Source organism: Manis pentadactyla, chromosome 1 (assembly GCF_030020395.1).
Source record: "Manis pentadactyla isolate mManPen7 chromosome 1, mManPen7.hap1, whole genome shotgun sequence".
Classification (NCBI taxonomy): domain Eukaryota; kingdom Metazoa; phylum Chordata; class Mammalia; order Pholidota; family Manidae; genus Manis; species Manis pentadactyla.
Window position 1 is genome coordinate 212,410,075 of NC_080019.1, and position 21,172 is coordinate 212,431,246.

The 21,172-nt window shown below is 37.8% G+C and overlaps 1 protein-coding gene across 4 annotated transcripts in view; it reads right to left on the reverse strand.

Annotated features, from left to right (window-relative positions):
- The window catches only part of CNTN4 (contactin 4), a 979,742-nt gene that overhangs the window by 67,686 nt on the left and 890,884 nt on the right, over positions 1–21,172 (reverse strand). The gene's annotated exons all lie outside the window — the stretch shown is intronic.

Here is a 21,172-nt window from a genome sequence, read left to right on the forward strand (position 1 = left end):
TAAAGGCATTCCAAGTAGAAAGTTTTCAACATGCTCATATCCAAACAAAACATGTGAAATTTGCCATGAGAGCCACCACTTTACAATGCATGGTCTACAGCTGACATTTAAACACTCCTGATGCATCCTGCCCTCTTTTTCCTCCTCTCCTCACTCCTCCTTATCCAGTGGTGGGCTTGGAGTGAAAAAAAAAAAAAAAGGGATTACTGGCTGTGCACAATTTTTTCTCCCAGAAGTGTGACAATAGCACCGAACGTGGGTTGATTCTCTCTTCACTGAGTTTTGGAGTGAGAGACACCTAAAGTTGTCCAGTGGCACAGATCTACCTAATTTGGAGTTCAGCACTAGGAAGTCCACTATTGCTATGTACCTAGCCATATTCTCTCTTATCAGCTATATCTGTAACAAGGCTGACATTTGATTGCCATCTGTCTGACTACCTTGACTTACCTCTCAACAATTTAAAACTGAGGCATAGAACAAAGGTGCTGTTTATTAAACTGCCTCAAATTCCAACACACAATGATGTAGAAAAGGGATCCTTTTAATGGAATCTATTTTAAAAACATACTATTCATAATTAGAATAACGTTTTCAACCCACATGGCATTGCTATATGGAAAAATTAATGCTGGGAGGAGAAAAAGGGGAAAAGTTCACAGTAAGAAAATAAAAGTCAGCATGACAGAATTCAAGCCAGGGTATGCTTTTGCTCATGGGTAGGAAAACACAAAGCAAAGTTTTTAAAACCATGTGATCCTAGAATGATAACATTTCAGATTTGGGAGGTTCATATGGGTCACTGTTTTTAAATCACCCAAGTAGGCCATGCAAAGGTTAAAATGACTAGAACACATCCCTTTCAGACCACTCAGACCACACACTCCCACGTGACACGTGGATTCTTTCTGCAAGGTTTCCCAGAAGTCGACTGGAACTGATCAACATCAATAATAAAGCAATCATTAGTTTCATCTTTTGCGTGGCCTATTTGAAACTTTTTCCTTTTTAGTGAATACAAATGTCCTTTGCTCCAGTACTTTCCTGCCCCTCCTCCCCCATCTATTTTGGAAATGCCCTTTGATGTCACGTGAAGTTTGATAGTTCTTTACATGTTTGAAATCACTGACCGCCCCTCCCTTCCCACCCTTTGAAAGCCCTCTTCTTTGGCCTAACCTGCCTCAGTTTCTTCAGCTACGCCTCCTATCATTACATCAGCTGTCTTCCTCCAGGCTGATCTCTAATGTGAGTGTCAGCCTGAAAACAAAACTACAATCCTCCTCTAACCACATTTTTATCACTGCTACTTCAGCATTTTATTTAGATTTTCCCCTTCTAGTTTTAGATACTCTGTTACATTTGAGATTCAATTTGCTTGTTTTCATTTTTTTTTTAAAGCGCAGAATAGGGATGGACTTATCAATGACCTTAAGTCAACTAGGAGTTTTAACATACAGCCTGACCCTAAAACGTGACTCTCTTGATTCTAGATTTTAGGGCCAAGTACAAATTTTTACATTTGCCACTACTAAAAGTACTTGTGTTGTTTTGGTTCATGTGGTTGTCTTCTCAAGGTAACTCTGAATGCCGATTCTGTCAATTCATCTAGTCCCTAAGGATTCATGTGATCAGCATATTATTAGTAACATCATGTGTAGTGACACAAGACAGTTCAGTAGGAAAAGGCTGAGGAAAGAGGGCAAAGGGATCCCCCCACCCCCAGCTTGACATTAACCCCTTACTCAGCACTTTAGGGTAAGCCATTTTAACCAATCCTCCCAACTCCCCTCCACCCTCCTCACTTTATCTTGACCACATAGGTATCAAAAACATTTCTTTTTTTACAAAGGAGTTCTGATGCTGATGCTATTTTGACTAGCAGGAGAAAGAAACAGATTTGTAAGAAAATAAGGCTATCCCTTGTTTCTGGCTCAGGAGTCCCTATTGGTTACAAAAGATGGTGTACAGTAGGATCTTCTTGTGGTAAGACATTTATTTACATATTTGAAGACAGATGGATACAGATTTAAATATATACACACTTATATACATATACCTATATGCATGCCAAGATATAATTTGGGAAAAAATACAAAATATATTTGTGTGGATCTTTTTGAATGATGAGGTTATCTTTTTCTCCTCTAATATTTCTATAAATAACATGGATTACCACATGCTTAAAAATAATTTAAAGAATCCTATGCTGGTGACAACCACTTTTCCTTCTAAGTGCTCTTAGAAGATAAAAAATCTCCCTTGTAGTTGGTGTTAAGATCATTGAGATATGGTTGATGGAATCTGTTTTCTTTCTATTAAAAAGAAAATCAAAGTATCTGCCTTTTTATTGTCCACAGTTTCTGAAATATGACCTATAAACAGTTTTTGAGGGGCATCCTCTCTGGACATTATTAAAAAGTCCTGGAACAATTTTGATGCTTCTGGTCTTTGGACAACAGTGTCCTAGAGGGAGGGAGATAAGTATGTCTTGTGTATCTCTTGACCAATTCCTCACATCTGGACTGCATCAGAGTGTCCTGTCATTCACTCTACTGATCTTTATAATTTAATTTTCTTTGCCTTAACCGTTGAGAAGTGTTTGTACAAATAGCATGGGGACCAGACGTTCTACTTAAGTTGTGGACAAAGCCGATGGCTGAGACACGTATTACATCCAAAGGGATGTGGGCTGGGGCTTATGAAAGTAGATATGGAGGGGGAGGCACTTCTGATTAGACCCTTTAGATCCCAGTCTTTCAGGTAGATCCCAAGCTTTACTTATATTTATAAACAGTTCTACTCCTGAAGAGAGAGAAAAGGGAAGAAAAGAATATGATGTTTTCCAGTTTGGGAAATTTTCAAAGTGGATGTTTCTAAACTTCAGTTAAAAACACATCTTGATGACTGCTCCCAGGGTCTGCAGTGTCCCCTTTCCCACCCTCTCACCCTGCCCTGCCCCCTGCTAGCCTTCACCCTGTCTTTTTCTTCTTTGTTTTCCTAAGTCTTTCCAACTCCACTCTTTCTTCCCTCCCTGCCTCCAATCCCATTATATTATGTTTTCTGGTTGTTTTTTTTAAAAAATCTATTGTGGAGGAGGTGGAGCCAACATGGCGGCATGAGTAGGACAGTGGGAATCTCCTCCCAAAAACATATATATTTTTGAAAATACAACAAATACAACTAATCCTAAAAGAGAGACCAGAAGACACAGGACAACAGCCTGACTACATCCACACATGCGAGAGCCCAGCACCTGGTGAAAGGGGTAAGATACAAGCCCCGGCCCGGCGGGACCCGAGCACACCTCCCCCCAGCTCCTGGCGGGAGGGAGAGGGAGCCCAGGACTGCTAAACACCCAGCCCCAGCCACCCACACCAGAGCACAGGCACAGAGCATGCGTGGAGGGCTGGAAACTAGGGAAATAGGGCAGCAAGACCTCTGAGCGGGTGCCGAAGCTGATGCTCCTGTGACAAAGCAAGGCGAGTGCTTTTTGAAGTCTTAAAGGGACAGGGACTTAACAGCATAGGTCACAGCCCAGTGGCTGGAAATTACAGGGAAAACTGGGCGCACTAACCCCCTGGGCAACAGCTCTGAGACCCCACATGGAGGTAAACAGCCAAACAGCCCCCCCGTCCACTACCCTCCGGGCGCTGCGAAAGCAGAGAAACAGCCTAAGGCAAAACACACCCACAGAAAGGCAGAAAGGAAAATTCCTACACTTGGGCCGGGAAAGACACAAAGACCCAGCCTACACGCAATTACACAACACAAGCCACTAGGGGTCGCAGTTGTCCCAGTAAAGAAAGGCCAGTAGCAAGTGAAAAGTTTGGCCCTCCCAGCTGACAGTCAATAGCACCTGTCAACATGAAAAGGCAAAAAAATATGATCCAGACAAGACTAACCCAGACAGCTTCGGCATCTGCTACATCTTCCCCTGAGAAGGAACCTGGGGAGATAGATTTAGCCAGTCTTCCTGAAAAAGAATTCAAAACAAAAGTCATAACCATGCTGATGGACTTGTAGAGAAATATGCAAGAACTAAGGAAGGAGAATACAGAAATAAAACAAGCTCTGGAAGGACTTCAAAACAGAATGGATGAGATGCAAGAGACCATAAATGGACTAGAAAACAGAGAACAGGAATGCAGAGAAGCTGATGCAGAGAGAGATAAAAGGATCTCCAGGAATGAAAGAATTTTAAGAGAGCTGAGTGACCAATCGAAAAGGAGCAATATACACATTATAGGGATACCAGAAGAAGAAGAGAGAGAAAAAGGGATAGAAAGTGTCTTTGAAGAAATAATTGCCAAAAACTTCCCCAAACTAGGGGAAGAAATGGCCTCTCAGAACACAGAGGTACACAGAACTCCCATGACAAGGGATCCAAGGAGGGCAACACCAAGACACATAATAATTAAAATGGCAAAGATCAAAGACAAGGACAAACTATTAAATGCAGCCAGAGAGAAAAAAAAAGGTAACCTACAAAGGAAAACCCATCAGGCTATCATCAGACTTCTCAACAGAAACCCTACAGGCCAGAAGAGAATGGCATGATATACTTAATGCAATGAAACAGAAGGGCCTCGAACCAAGACTACTGTATCCAGCACGAATATCATTTAAATATGAAGGAGGGATTAAACAATTCCCAGACAAGCAAAAGCTGAGGGAATTTGCCTCCCACAAACCACCTCTTCAGGGCATCCTACAGGGACTGCTCTAGATGGGAGCACTCCTAAAAAGAGCACAGAACAAAACACCCAACATCTGAAGAAGGGAGGAGGAGGAATAAGAAGGGAGAGAAATAAAGAATCATCAGACCGTGTTTATAATAGCTCAACAAGTGAGTTAAGTTAGACAGTAAGATAGCAAAGAAGCTAACCCTGAACCTTTGGTAACCACAAACTTAAAGCCTGCAATGGCAATAAGTTCATACCTTTCAATAATCACCCTAAATGTAAATGGACTGAATGCACCAATCAAAAGACATAGAGTAATAGAATGGATAAAAAAGCAAGACCCATCCATATGCTGCTTACAAGAGACTCACCTCAAACCCAAAGACATGCACAGACTTAAAGTTAAGAGATGGAAAAAGATATTTCATGCAAACAACAAAGAGAAGAAAGCAGGTGTTGCAATTCTGGTATCAGACAAAACAGACTTCAAAATAAAGAAAGTAACAAAAGACAAAGAAGGACATTACATAATGATAAAGGTGTCAGTCCAACAAGAGGATATAACCATTATAAATATATATGCACCCAATACAGGAGCACTAACATACCTGAAACAAATATTAACAGAACTAAAGGAGGAAATAGAATGCAATGCATTCATTCTAGGAGACTTCAACACACCACTCACTCCAAAGGACAGATCCACCAGACAGAAAATAAGTAAGGACACAGAGGCACTGAACAACACACTAGAACAGATGGACCTAATAGACATCTACAGAACTCTACATCCAAAAGCAACAGGATACACATTCTTCTCAAGTGCACATGGAACATTCTCCAGAATAGACCACATACTAGGCCACAAAAAGAGCCTCAGTAAATTCCAAAAGACTGAAATCCTACCAACCAACTTTTCAGACCACAAAGGCATAAAACTAGAAAAAAACTGTACAAAGAAAGCAAGCAAAAAGGCTCACAAACACATGGAGACTTCACAACACGCTCCTAAATAATCAATGGATCAATGACCAAATCAAAATGGAGATCCAGCAATATATGGAAACAAACGACAACAACAACACTAAGCCCCAACTTCTGTGGGACACAGCAAAAGCAGTCTTAAGAGGAAAGTATATAGCACTCCAAGCATATTTAAAAAAGGAAGAAGAATCCCAAATGAATGGTCTAATGTCACAATTATCGAAATTGGAAAAAGAAGAACAAATGAGGCCTAAGGTCAGCAGAAGGAGGGACATAATAAAGATCAGAGAAGAAATAAATAAAACTGAGAAGAATAAAACAATAGCAAAAATCAATGAAACCAAGAGCTGGTTCTTCAAGAAAATAAAAAAAATAGATAAGCCTCTAGCCAGACATATTAAGAGGAAAAGAGAGTCAACACAAATCAACAGTATCAGAAACAAGAAAGGAAAAATCATGACGGACACCACAGAAATATAAAGAATTATTAAAGAACACTACGAAAACCTATATGCTAACAAGCTGGGAAACCTAGGAGAAATGGACAACTTCCTAGAAAAATACAACCTTCCAAGACTGACCCAGAAAGAAACAGAAAATATAAACAGACCAATTACCAGCAATGAAATTGAAGTGGTAATCAAAAAACTACGAAGAACAAAACCGCCGGGCCAGATGGATTTACCTCGGAATTTTATCAGACATACAGGGAAAACATAATACCCATTCTCCTTAAAGTTTTCCAAGAAATAGAAGAGGAGGGGATACTCCCAAACTCATTCTATGAAGCTAACATCACCCTAATACCAAAACCAGGCAAAGACACCACCAAAAAAGAAAACTACAGACCAATATCCCTGATGAACATACATGCAAAAATACTCAACAAAATATTAGCAAACCGAATTCAAAAATACATCAAAAGGATCGTACACCATGACCAAGTGGGATTCATCCCAGGGATGCAAGGATGGCACAACATTCGAAAGTCCATCAACATCATCCACCACATCAACAAAAAAAAAGAGAAAAACCACATGATCATCTCCATAGATGCTGAAAAAGCATTTGACAAAGTTCAACATCCATTCATGATAAAAACTCTCAGCAAAATGGGAATAGAGGGCAAGTACCTCAACATAATAAATGCCATATATCATAAACCCACAGCCAACATTATATTGAACAGCGAGAAGCTGAAAGCTTTTCCTCTGAGATCGGGAACTAGACAGGGATGCCCACTCTCCCCACTGTTATTTAACATAGTACTGGAGGTCCTAGCCACGGCAATCAGACAAAACAAAAAAATACAAGGAATCCAGATTGGTAAAGAAGAAGTTAAACTGTCACTATTTGCAGATGACATGATACTGTACATAAAAAACCCTAAAGACTCCACTCCAAAACTACTAGAACTGATATCGGAATACAGCAAAGTTGCAGGATAGAAAATCAACACACAGAAATCTGTGGCTTTCCTATACACTAACAATGAACCAACAGAAAGAGAAATCAGGAAAACAACTCCATTCACAATTGCATCAAAAAAATAAAATAAAATACTTGGGAATAAACCTAACCAAAGAAGTGAAAGACTTATACTCTGAAAACTACAAGTCACTCTTAAGAAAAATTAAAGGGGACACTAACAGATGGAAATGCATCCCATGCTCGTGGCTAGGAAGAAGTAATATTGTCAAAATGGCCATCCTGCCCAAAGCAATATACAGATTTGATGCAATCCCTATGAAACTACCAGCAACATTCTTCAATGAACTGGAACAAATAATTCAAAAATTCATATGGAAACACCAAAGACCCCGAATAGCCAAAGCAATCCTGAGGAAGAAAAATAAAGTAGGGGGGATCTCACTCCCCAACTTCAAGCTCTATTATAAAGCCATAGTAATCAAGACAATTTGGTACTGGCACAAGAACAGAGCCACAGACCAATGGAACAGACTGGACAATCCAGACATTAACCCAGACATATATGGTCAATTAATATTTGATAAAGGAGCCATGGATATACAATGGCGAAATGACAGTCTCTTCAACAGATGGTGCTGGCAAAACTGGACAGCTACATGTAGGAGAATGAAACTGGACCATTGTCTAACCCCATATACAAAAGTAAACTCAAAATGGATCAAAGACCCGAATGTAAGTCATGAAACCATTAAACTCTTGAAAAAAAACATAGACTAAAACCTTTTAGACATAAACATGAGTGACCTCTTCTTGAACATATCTCCCCGGGCAAGGAAAACAACAGCAAAAATGAACAAGTGGGACTATATTAGGCTGAAAAGCTTCTGTACAGCAAAAAACACCATCAATAGAACAAAAAGGAACCCTACAGTATGGGAGAATATATTTGAAAATGACACATCCAATAAAGGCTTGACATTCAGAATATATAAAGAACTCACACGCCTCAACAAACAAAAAACAAATAACCCAATTAAAAAATGGGCAGAGGAACTGAACAGACGGTTCTCCAAAAAAGAAATACAGATGGCCAACAGACACATGAAAAGATGCTCCACATCGCTAATTATCAGAGAAATGCAAATTAAAACTACAATGAGGTATCACCTCACACCAGTAAGGACGGCTGCCATTCAAAAGACAAACAACACCAAATGTTGGTGAGGCTGTGGAGAAAGGGGAACCCTCCTACACTGCTGGTGGGAATTTAAATTAGTTCAACCATTGTGGAAAGCAGTATGGAGGTACATCAAAATGCTCAAAACAGACCTACCATTTGACCCAGGAATTGCACTCCTAGGAATTTACCCTAAGAATGCAGCAATCAAGTATGAGAAAGACCAATGCACCCTTATGTTTATCGCAGCACTATTTACAATAGCCAAGAATTGGAAGCAACCTAAATGTCTATCTATAGATGAATGGATAAAGAAGATGTGGTACATACACACAATGGAATACTACTCAGCCATAAGAAAAGGGCAAATCCTACCATTTGCAGCAACATGGATGGAGCTGGAGGGTATTATGCTCAGTGAAACAAGCCAAGCAGAGAAAGAGAAATACCAAATGATTTCACTCATCTGTGGAGTATAAGAACAAAGGAAAAACTGAAGGAACAAAATAGCAGCAGAATCACAGAACTCAAGAATGGAGTAACAGGTACCAAAGGGAAAGGGACTGGGGAGGATGGGTGGGTAGGGAGGGATAAGGGGGGGGAGAAAAAGGGGGGTATTAAGATTAGCAGGCATAAAGGGGGGTGGGAGAAAGGGGAGGGCTGTACAACACAGAGAAGACAAGTAGTGATTCTACAACATTTTGCTACACTGATGGACAGTGACTGTAAAGGGGTATATAGGGGGGACCTGGTATAGGGGAGAGACTAGTAAACAAAATATTCGTCATATAAGTGTAGATTAATGATAAAAAAAAAAAAGCAGTTCCTGTGTGGTGACCTCCAATGAGTTCTACACAATGATATAAAGGGCATGTAAAAGTGTAGGCAAAGGGTCTGTTTGTGTTTATGCAGAGGATCAAAGCCTAATTTGGCTACCCCAAAAATGAACTAAGATATGATATGAAAGAGAACTTCCAACATCAGCACTCTCGGGAAGACTCATGCCAGAAGATGATCATCAAAAAACCCCAACAAAGATCCACGCACTGCTACAGGTGTAGATGCACTCATCACACCAGTTCCTGAACTTGCCATGGGAATGAAGAAGGAGATATCTAAGCTGGCCTGTGCATACAGTTAAAACAACAAATTTGACTGGATCTATACTGTTGGAACTCAACCAAGAATTAGGAGAAGTGCAAATTGTAGTTCTCCAAAATCTTACAACTACAAACTATTTACTGTTAAAAGAACATATGGGATGTGAACAGTCCCCAGGAATGGACTGTTTTAATTTGTCTGATTTCTCTCAGACTGTTACAAGTTCAGTTGGACAATATCCACCATATCACAGATAAGTTTTCACAAATGCCTAAGGTGCCTAACTGGTTTTCTTGGTTTCACTGGAGATGGCTGGTAATTACAGATATGCTTTGGTTACGTAACTGTACTCCTATTATGTTAATGTGTGTGTGCAATTTAATTAGTAGTTTAAAACGTATACATGCTGAAGTTACTCTACAAGAAGACATGTCAAAGAAATAATGAATCTTCCCATGTTTTCTTCCGCCTGCTACTTCTATAGCTTTTCTTCTTCCTTCCTAATTACAACCCTTAAATAGAATTCGTGCCTCACATCAAATTTACCGAGTATCATAATTCTTCCAAGTGGTAACGATACCTCAAGTCAAATGCTGGGCATAGAAGCCACAGGGCATAAATATGCAAAGAAGTAAAAAGCTATCCTTTTCAAACAATAAGGCTTCTCTCTCACTTACCAACTTTACATTTCCCTGTATGGCCCCAGAAGATGACTGGTTAGCCAGAGACGGGTAAGATTCCTCAAGGGAGGAACAACCTAAGACAGGCACAGTCGCAGGGGGGCCATCAGGTGAGAAATTGGGGATCAACAGAGGTGAGGCTTAGAACCTCCCCCCTCATGTTCTGAGAGAAATCTTCTGCATACATGGATGTTTTATTGCCCTTGTCTAGCTTGGATTAACACATAGTCTACAGGCACACACCTGATCATCTACATTTGCTCTCTTACAACACTAAACTATGTTTTCTACCTTTATCTTGTATCTACCTACCACTTCAGCATTTTATTAAAAATAATAATAATAAAGAGAGAAATGTGGTATCCACATATAAATCAAGTATAAAAATCAAATGAATATTCATATTTGAACTGACTGTTTATAGTTCATAATGCATGAGCAAAACCAAAAGTTTCTGTGATGACTGCCCTTGCACTGTTCACCATGTAACTTATTCACTATGTAAGAATTTGTTCTCCATGTAAGAACTTGTTCGTTATGCTTCAGAAGATTGGAGACTGACAAAAATCAGGCTTGGCGTGGATTAATGATTGTGCATTGAGCACTGACCCCCCTATACAGAATTTTATTGTTGTTAACAACCATTTGATCAATAAATATGAGAGATGCCCTCACAAAAAAAAAAAATATATATATATATACACACTTCCAATTGTAAAATAAATAAGTAACCGGGATGTAATGTATAGCATAAGGAATATAGTCAAAATATTGTAACAACTTGGTATGGTGATAGCTGGTACCTAGAATTATCATGTATATAAATGTTGAATCACTGTGTTGTACACCTGAAACTAATGTAATACTGTGTGTTAACTACCCTTCAATAAAAAATAGTCATCTAAAAAAAAAATCTATTGTGGTAAAATATACATAGCAAAATTTACCATTAAAAAAAAAAAAACACATCTTGAGCTTTTGCACACAGCAGAAGTAGTAGGAGGCTATGCAGAAAGCCACCGCTGCTCTGAATGTTCTGCTTATGTTTTTTTTTCCTCCCATAACCAGTAACCTACTTTCAGCTCCTCAAATGGCTGCATAAGAGAAACAACCATTTTAACCTTTCAGAAATGGATCTTGCTAGACTAAATCAGAGAGAGATGACGGAAGTGTTAATTAACTCGCTTCATCTTGGGCAGATTCTGTATTTAACCTAAAGGCTTACAGCCTTTGGGATGGTTTTCTTAGATTTGATCGCCTATGACTGATACAGAAATTCAATTACGGTTTGGTGGGGTTGCTCCTTTGGGAGAGCAATACCCCCCCCTGCCTCTGGCACAGAAAACAAATGCCAAGGAAGGAAAGTGAGAGTCCCTCATGAATTATTCTGACACATGTCTCTCTTCTGGTTCAGGGTTTGCAATAGGACAGACTTTCCTTTTTGGAGCTGGGACCAAGTGTTGGCTTCCCCCACGGGACCACCTCTAAAACACAAGGAGACAGACCGCTTAGAACACAGACACACAGAGACACACACAGACATGCCGTTGCCCCTGCTGCTGGGAGACCATGTCCATGTAAAACCAGCACGTGTGACTGCGCATATTCTCCAACCATAGGCAGTTCCGGCATTTAGGAACAGAAGATCACAGTGGCTAATTTTACTTTCTTCTTTATTTATTATGCAATTAGCCACTTAAAATACATTCCAGCTTTGGAAATTATAATGAAGAAAACATATCATAGCTGAAAATAAACCACATTGATTTTTAAACATTTTATAGACTGAAGAGCTCACCATAAACCATTTCTTTCTACAGTAGGGGAATCACTGTACCGCAAGAAGTAAAATGACAGATGTAACCTAGAAAGATATGCGTGAGAAAGAGATGGATTTTTATTTATGTATTTGAAAAATATATAACTTTAACAATGCTGGGGATGTGTTTAGAAGTGGTAGCTGAGGTAGGTCAGAGATCTATGCTTTTTAATATCAACTTCCTCTTGAGTAAGGATTTTATCACATTAGTAGGTAAATCATACTGATTGTAAAACAGCTGAAATGAGGTAATTAGTATGGTCTGTGATAACCATGAAGAATGAAACATGTGAAATTTCCAGTGCAAGCCAGATGGATATCTTCAATATATTTCTTATTATCTGCTTGTGGTAATAAGTTCAATTAAACTGAATCATTACAACACAAGTCTCTTTGAATTGCCGGAAAAGAAATTAATTATGTGCTTCACATTTAATGAAGCCAAAGAGTTATATTCTGCTTGCCTTTTTTGTTTGTTTTGTTTACTTTGATTAATCAGGATTCATTAGGAAATAAACCATTTATTTCATTCTACTGTAGAGCTTTGTACTTAAAGGAAAACATTTGGATTAAACAGGTTAAAAATCACTAGTAAAATGGTTTCATCTGTTCTCCAATATGTGGGAGAGAAGTTAAAAACCAGATTCCCTTTCTGGATAATTTTGACTGCAGTATCTAAACACATAGAAGAATTCTGACTTGAGGTTTTCTTTTTAAGTTGAGGTGTTATTCACATAAAACTACAAAAAATAATTTAATACTCATGTTCCCATTTCTAGAACTAATATAGTCTTTAACATTTTTGTCAACAGACCTCCAGACTTTCCCCTCTCTGAATATACATTAAAAATTTACCCAACTAAAATATTACCAATACAGCCAAAGTTCTTCCACATAACCTTGCTCCAGAACACCCCCTTCACAAATAGTATCATGAATTAGTGCTTACATTGAACATGTATTTTTATGTTTAAACATTATATGGTATTATTTCCTATTACTAATTTTCTAATGTATCACACTACATGCATTATATTAAATGATACCATATACATTATACTTTAATTAGCAGGAGTATTTACTTATTTTTGTCATTACAAATAACAACATAATATCTTCACAGGTCTACTTCAGAACCTCTACAGTAAATATCCAGAAATGGAATTTCTGGGCCATGGAGATTGGACTATTATTTTACTTGTTTTCCACAGTGTCTTTTCCAATTTGTATTCCTACTCATAGTGGGTGGGTACCATTTTCCTCACATTCTCACCAACAGAATGATTTGTTAGATTTGTATCTTTGGTCAACCTTCTATATGTAAAAAAATTGTACCACACTGGTGCTTAAATGTGCATGTCCCTGATTACTGGCAAGGTTGATATTTTTTCAAAATCTTGTTGGCCCACAGTGCACTTTCATACCAAAACCGAGAATGTGAAACCTGCCTTCAGCACAAAGGCCCTCCTATGGAAAGGCAGAGGTGGCATAGAGAAACATAAGGTTAAATAATTATGTCTTTCCTCTGGTCTAAGGATGGAGAAATGATGAGCAGGAGGAGTCAGGGTAGACTGGCATGGTATGCAATCTTAATAAACTTAACTCTCAATATTATAAGAGGTGAGAAGCTCTTTTTACAGAACAAAATAGAGAGGCATTATTCTTTCCATGATTGATATTGCTAAAGGTACACAATTTATTAAATTTATCCAGTCCTTATTAAAGCTCACAATAATGTCAGGGGAAATTTTTCTGGTCTGTTTCATCAAGATCATGGCTTTATGTCTTTGTAGAAAAAATTCTAGGTTATGTTATGCTCTGTGAACACAGGAAGAACAAGAGACACAATTATCTACCCTTTCTTTAGGATTCTATCTTAGTGAACTGTTGCCAACTTCTTACATCTAACAGGATCTAATATTGAAATATTTGAGTCACTGTCCTTCTACCATAGGACCTAACATGATTAGCATTTAGCACTTCTAACAACAAACTTTTCCTTCCTACTCTAGGTGCCTTTGGTCAGAATTTGTGTTAATCCTATTAGAAAGACCCTTAATTATCACCGAGAAATAATTGGTTCCAGTGGAAGATATCTAATTAGGTTGAAATGTATCCTGTTATAAGGGCCCTGTGTTAAAAGCATTTGTTGTGGGTTTGCAGCCAAATGGCATTGCTGCTTACCGATTTCTGATGAATCCCCAAATATGGATAAAGTCTTGAATCATTTTACATAGAAGATGCAGGCTTCAAACTCACTTTCAAAAGAGCTTACCATTGAATAGACTCAACATTATTGTGTTGGTCATGCTATGCATGGATAGGTCGACATTTTTCAATGTCCTGTAGTTAAAACAGATGAATTTGATGTAGTGTGCTGTAGTAAGGCTGTGGAAACTCTTTGGTGTTGGTAAGAAAATTTCCTTTCTGTCTGCTATACATATGTATTTGATAGCATCTTTTCTTCTAAACATAAATAAACTTTTGATTGGATGGATAATAAGCACTAATTCTGGCAATGACGGAATCAATCAAAGGTTCAGTAAGCCACGGGAGCATCTTCTCTATGCAGGGTTGGAGAATGAAAATACAAAATAATTTGTTAGGGGTAATAGGGCCCTAATTAAATTTTACTGAGAACCTTTGTCTTTCAAAGTTCAAATTTATTTATTTTTCTTATTATGAAAGTAATTCTGTGCACTGAATTAAAAAAATTTTAACAGAAAAAAGAGAAATCTTTTGACTTAGTTATTAAGAAATCTTAAAATTCTGATTAAATCAGTAAAATTTGTATCTAAGGCAACTTCAAAAGTAAACACAAAATTATATTAGTAAAAGAACAACCTGAAACTCAACAGATGTGTAACTAAATGTGGAACAGTTCAACTGATCTAGGCTGGCGACAGTGAGAAGTTCATAAGGAGATTAGTGTCTTGAAAAACCCCAGTTGATATGTTTTGTGCTTTAGGATTATCCCCTAGCCTAACGGTCTCCCAGCACTGTGAAGCCTCCTCAATTCCTGGAGAATCTAACAGAATACAGCATTCCAGGGTCTGCCACACTGTTTACTTCTCTCTCAGCCAATGATTTGATTGTTTGCCTCTGGATTTTCAATGTATATCCAAGTACTGAGGTCGAGCCTTTTGATACTAGAGTGAAGTTAAGGTCCTGGGAAAGAAATCTCCCTACTGAGTCCAGCTTGTAATCAGACTCAAGAAGATGTTACATACAGACTCCAGTTGTGTGTATCCTGGATAGGCTACCCTTGAACCAAAATTTGAAGATCTGTATGGGGAAGAGAAAAAGTTATCCAAAGAAGTGGTCAGTGAGGTTTTCTTATGCAAAGGGTTAAGTAGTCAATATTTTATGCTGGTCAAGAGGTAAAACTGAGGTTATGATGTAGGTACTTAGATGGTGTGTATTGTGACTACTCAACTCTGTTCTTGTGCAAAACAAACTAGTCAATATATAAACAAACAGCTTAACTGTGTTCCACTATAACTCTTATTTAGGGACACTGAAATATAAAGTTTGTAAAATTTTCACATGTCTGAACATATTATGTTTTTGATATATTTTTTCAACTAGTTATGTAGAAACCATTCTTACCTCTGGATATCCAAAACTAGTTAGCTAGCTAGATATGGCCCATGGTCCATAATTTCCCAACCCCTGAAAATAAAGTTCTTCTTAAGCTTTGGCATGTATGAGGATCAAATAAGGAGTTTATTAAAAATGCAGTTTTTTCCAGGCCTCTTTCCTTAGATTTATTAGGTTAGAGGTGAGGCATCAGGAATCTGCATTTCTGTTAAGCATTCTACTAAACTTTCATTTGCTAGGTGGCATGTACAAAGTTCTTTGATATAGGACAGGATTTCTCAAAGTATAGTCTGGAACCACCAGCCACAGAATTATTCAAGGTCATTTTGGATGTAGTACCACCAGATAACTATGATAATAGCATGATAACTTAAAGCCTGAATTTCATTCTGCGCTCTGGAGGTGATCAACAGAAGCTAGGGTTGCTGTTACCATAGCTATCTTACTGAACTACATCCCAGACAGATCCTCTAAGTTGCTCTTCTCTAGGACTGCTACTTAGAAGTTTCTGTCATATGAAACCTGTAGAGCAAAGACACTGTGTCATGCAAAATGGCAATGCCTTTAACTGTGCTACAGAGATAAAAATGAATTAGTAAGTCCAAGATTGCATGTAGCCTTGACCTCCATATCATTCTGAATGATGTATATAATCAGAAAAGCACATCTTTGTGCAAAGGTCAAGTATTATGCTTTATATTAGGGTTTAGGGGTCTGACTTGAGAACTGTTCTTGCTTAAGTAAACAGCAAACCAAATCCCAAATATACTATAACTAGTTTAAAAAAAATAAAATCAGTAAAATTCAGAAATTCAAATGATGGGATGATAATCAAGAGCCTCTGGGTTGGGAAGCCTGCTCATGCATAACCTGAATATTTATTCATGTTATGGTTGCCTGCCAGAGATTTATTTAAACCTCCTATACCTGCCATAGTGGAATGGTTCCCTCTTTCTCCCCCTTTACTTACTTACCCTGTGTTTGACACTATATTCAGCCTCTCTTCAAAACAACAGCGTGGGAAGAGAATAGATTTCAAGTGTTGTTAATGATAGAATTACTGTAAAAAAGGTTATAGAAGATGTGTTCTGATGTCTGACCTTCACAGTGTTTTAATCAGACATATGAGGAGATCAAAATGAATACAAGCTCACTTTAAGGCCGGAGAACACCTTCTCTGATAAATTAGTCTCTTTGCAGAACTCAAAATTGAATTAAAAAACAGTACTCTCATATTCTGGGCAAAACTGCTACATTTATATTAAAGGTACAGGGCTCAAGCATTCTGATATTTGAATCAGTATATGACACAGCTCATGTAGAGTTCAGAATGGTTTTCTTTGCTTTTATCATGCTTCATGTGGCAGATTTCTAAATTGTATTTCTGTTTATGTTAATATCCTTTTCAGAGACCTGGTGGTCTGGCTGCCCCTCTGCACACATTAATGCCAATGGGAGTAAAAACCGAGCAATGGGAGACAAATGTTCCCTCAAATACCTTCTTACCTTACCCAAAGTAACAGGATTGCTAACTTATTTGACCTCATGCTCATACCTACAAATCTCTGCCCCCTTTTCCTTCACAGGCCACCAGGCTCTTCCTGCTCCAGTCCTTTCCTTTCTCTCACCTGTTAGGAAATTTCAGTGTTTGAAGTGTTCCATGTGCCTCAGCAAAACATGTGGTCAGCACAGGCAGGCGTGTACTGATCCTGTCACACTTCCCTACAAGTCCTTTCCATAAATCAGGTTTCCCAATATTCAAAATGTGTATGGAACCACAAAAATTCCTGAATAGACAAAGACCTCTTGAGAAAGAAGAACAAAGTTGGAGGTACCATGCTCCCTGGTTTCAAACTATATCACAAAGCTATTGTAATCATAACAGTATGGTGCTGGCATAAAAACAGACAGAAAGATCAATGAAACATAATAGGGAACCCAGAAATAAGCCCACACTTGTACTAATCTACAATAAAGGAGGCAAGAATGTATAATGGGGAAAAGACAGTCTTCAGTAAGTGGTGCAGGGAAAACTGGACAGTTACATGCAAAAGAATGAAACTGGACCACTGTCTTATACCATACACAAAAATAAACTTGGAATGGATTAAGAACTAAATGTAAGACCTGAAAACATAAAACTACTAATATATATATATATATGCAAATTTTTTCTGCATAGTGTCTTCCCAAGCAAGGAAAGAAAAGCAAAATTAAACAAGTAGGACTACATCAAACTAAAAAGCTTCTGCACAGCAAAGGAAACCATTAACAGAATGAAAAGGCAACCTACCATACTGAAGAAAGTATTGGGAAATAATATATCTAAAAAAGGGGTTAACATCCAAAATATATAAAGAACTCACACAACTCAACACCAACTAAATAAATAATCCAATTAACAAATGGATAGAGAACCAGAATAGAATTTTTTCCAGAGAAAGCATAAAAATGATCAACAGACACATGAAAATATGTTCAACATCACTAATCATCAGGGAAGTGCAAGTCAAAACCACAATGAGGTATTACCTCATTCCAGTCAGAAGGACTACTGTTCAAAAGACAAAAAGTATCAGGTATTGGCAAGGATGTGGAGAAAAGAGAACCATTGTGCACTGTTGGTGGGAATGTAAATTGGGGCAGCCACTATGGAAAAACACTACAGTTTCTTCAGAAAATTAAATATAGAAATTCCAGGCAACCTGCTTCTGGAATTCTACTTCTGGAATTTATACTAAGTGATCCCATGTTTGGATATTTAATTTAAAGAAAACAAAATAACTAATTCAAAAAGATATATGTACCTCTGTGTTTATCACAGCATTAGTTACAATAGCCAAGATATGGAGGCAACCTTAAGTGTCCATTGATAGATGAATGGATAAAGAAGATGTGGTATATATATATACACAATGGAATATCACTCAGCCATAAAAAAACAATGAAATTTTGCCATTTGCAACAGCATGGATAGATCTAGAGGGCATTGTGTGAAGTGAAATAAGTCACAGAAAAACAAATACCATATTATTTGACTTACATGTGGAATTAAAAACAAAAACAAAAACAAATGAACAAACCAATGAACAGAAACAGATTCATAAACACTGGGAACAAACTGGTGGTTACCACAGGGGAGGGATGTGGGGGAATGGGAGAAATAGGTGAAAGGGATATAGACATATAGACTAGCAAATGTAAAATAAGTCATGGAGGCAAAAATAACAGCATGAGGAATACAATCGATCATGTTGTAATACCTTTGTATGGGGACAGATGGTAAGTACAGTTACCATGGTATTTCATAATGTTGTAATTGTTGAATCACTATGTTGTATACCTAAAACCAAAGTAGTATTATGTATCTAACAAAAACTCTTATGCACTTAATATTTTTCTTTAGACTGACCCACTTCTTTACTTACATATTTTTAAAAGCTGGGTTTTTAAATCATTGCCATTAATGGAAAGCTAATATTTTCCTAACACACATTGAAAGAAACAAATTATCACTAAATTAAAAACAGTTTAACAATGAACTGCCTAAAACTATCTCATACCATACTTGGGGATTACTATTTACATTTTACTAGAAAGTAAGAAATAAAGTATTTAGTTTCTTAAAATAGGTAGAAGTTACTATCTCAGCAACACTTATATCCACTCCCAAATACAAGGCAACCACAGAATCCTTCATCACTGGTATAGCTGTAAACTTCGCACTGTTATTTGGTACAAGACAAGCAGCAGGAAATTACATGGATGAGTGAGAGTGATTTTGTCCTGGGGATGGTGGTACCACTGGGATGAGAAAAAGAGGGCTTTCTTTTCTGCCAACCATCTTGAGAGCTGAGGAGGTCAAGGCTTATGAGAAGGATGCTAAATCAAATACGGGACATAACTTGTTATTAGTTGCAAAAACATCCCACTTAAACAATGTAGAATGGCATCTGTATGGATTCTATGTTTAGGTGTTTATGATCTTTCACTCCCTCAGTCATTTCTTTGGGGCAGATTCACTCCTCTTTGCTAATGATTTTAATAGGTTCAGGGTGGAAACTTCATCAAATGCTCCTTTCAGTAAGATTTAGAATGTATGTATAGTGATTTTATTAAAATATAATCAACAACAATGAAACAAATACTAGTATTTCCTAAGTGTTAGGCACACCATGTTAAGCACTTAATGGATTATCTCTGTCATCAAAACAACCCTACAGGCAGGCACTGCTCTTATCCCCACACAGGTTAATTATTTTGTCCAAGGTCACAGAGCTAGTAAGTGGAGGAAATGAGATTCAAAGCCAGATCTCTCTTGACTCTCAGCCAGCCTCTTAATCACCACTTAAGGCTGCTGCCTAGTATTCTCCTGTATCTCCATAACTAGCAAATAATCTATAATTAGTCCCAGCTCTGCCATTAACCAGCTCTGAGACCTGGAGGTACCTCCTGGTCCTCGCTCATCACTGTTTCCTCTTGTAGCTGAAGCCGCCATTCATTAGCAAAGACTGAGAGCTGGAACTTTGTTTCATAAATATTACCTAACAACTCTTTTTCCTTTGCTCTATGAAATACAGTGAATGCACAGTAATATGCCCGTGCTATTGCTCTGAGTGAATAATTAATAGACTGAAATAGTGGCAGTCAATGTAAATACAGATTTACTTCTGACTCTTGGACTTGCAGTCTTCGATCTGCGTAGACAAGTATGTTTATGATTAAAAAGGCCTCCCCAAATGGTAGTATTTTTCCAACCTCCAATGACCCTGAAATATATAATTAGGTAATTTTTAGCTTTCTTCTCTAAGTTAAAATTGACGCAAATATTCCTTGTGGATATTTTTATTTGCCTTAGGCTATCTTACTTAGGAGCTACACAGAGGGAGCTACAAATGAGCAAGAAGGAAATAATATGTGACCGAGCTACATATATTATGGAGAAATAGGAAAAATGAGTAAAAATTATTTCCTGTTATAGTAGAAAGAACCAAGGCGAATACAAAATCAGGATTCCTAGGTTAACGTGCCTCCTCTCCTCCTGGAGACCTTGACATAGTCATCAACCCTGAGCTTTATCTTCCTCAGATAGATCATCACCAGGATCCCTTCAACTCAAAAATTCTGTGACTCAGCAAGATATAAAGTGATAGGAATGCAAATTAAACGTAAAGTAAAATCTCATCCTTCACAAATTTAACTTAATGCTTTCAGCACACCCTGTCAACCTGGTGTTGGAAGACTCATACCAGGTGCTGTGCTTAAGAGCATAAAGGACCTTCTATCATAAACTATAAAGCACCCAGGCTAAAGTATGTGGAAAATTTTATTTCCTTAAAATTGACAGGGTTGGCAGGGTGACTAAAGCAAAGTGCAGAGGTGATCAAAGCCCTTTATTAGTATAATAATCTGTATCCATATCTCTGAATAACTGGGGCAGCTCTTTTAAAAATCTCAATGTCATTGTTTAAACAATGTTTGCTAAAAATAGTAGTTGAGTCGTGGGTTTTTAATTTGTTAGCTCAGGGTTCCTAGACATGAATTTCAAATCTATAGAGGCTTGAAAGAAATTTAATTAAAGGATAGAAGATAACATTAGTTACAATATTATAATAGATACAATAGCTGTAATTCTCAAAATTGTATTGGATGATTGTGAAATAAGATAGCCTTTCAATCATATTCATTACCAACAGTT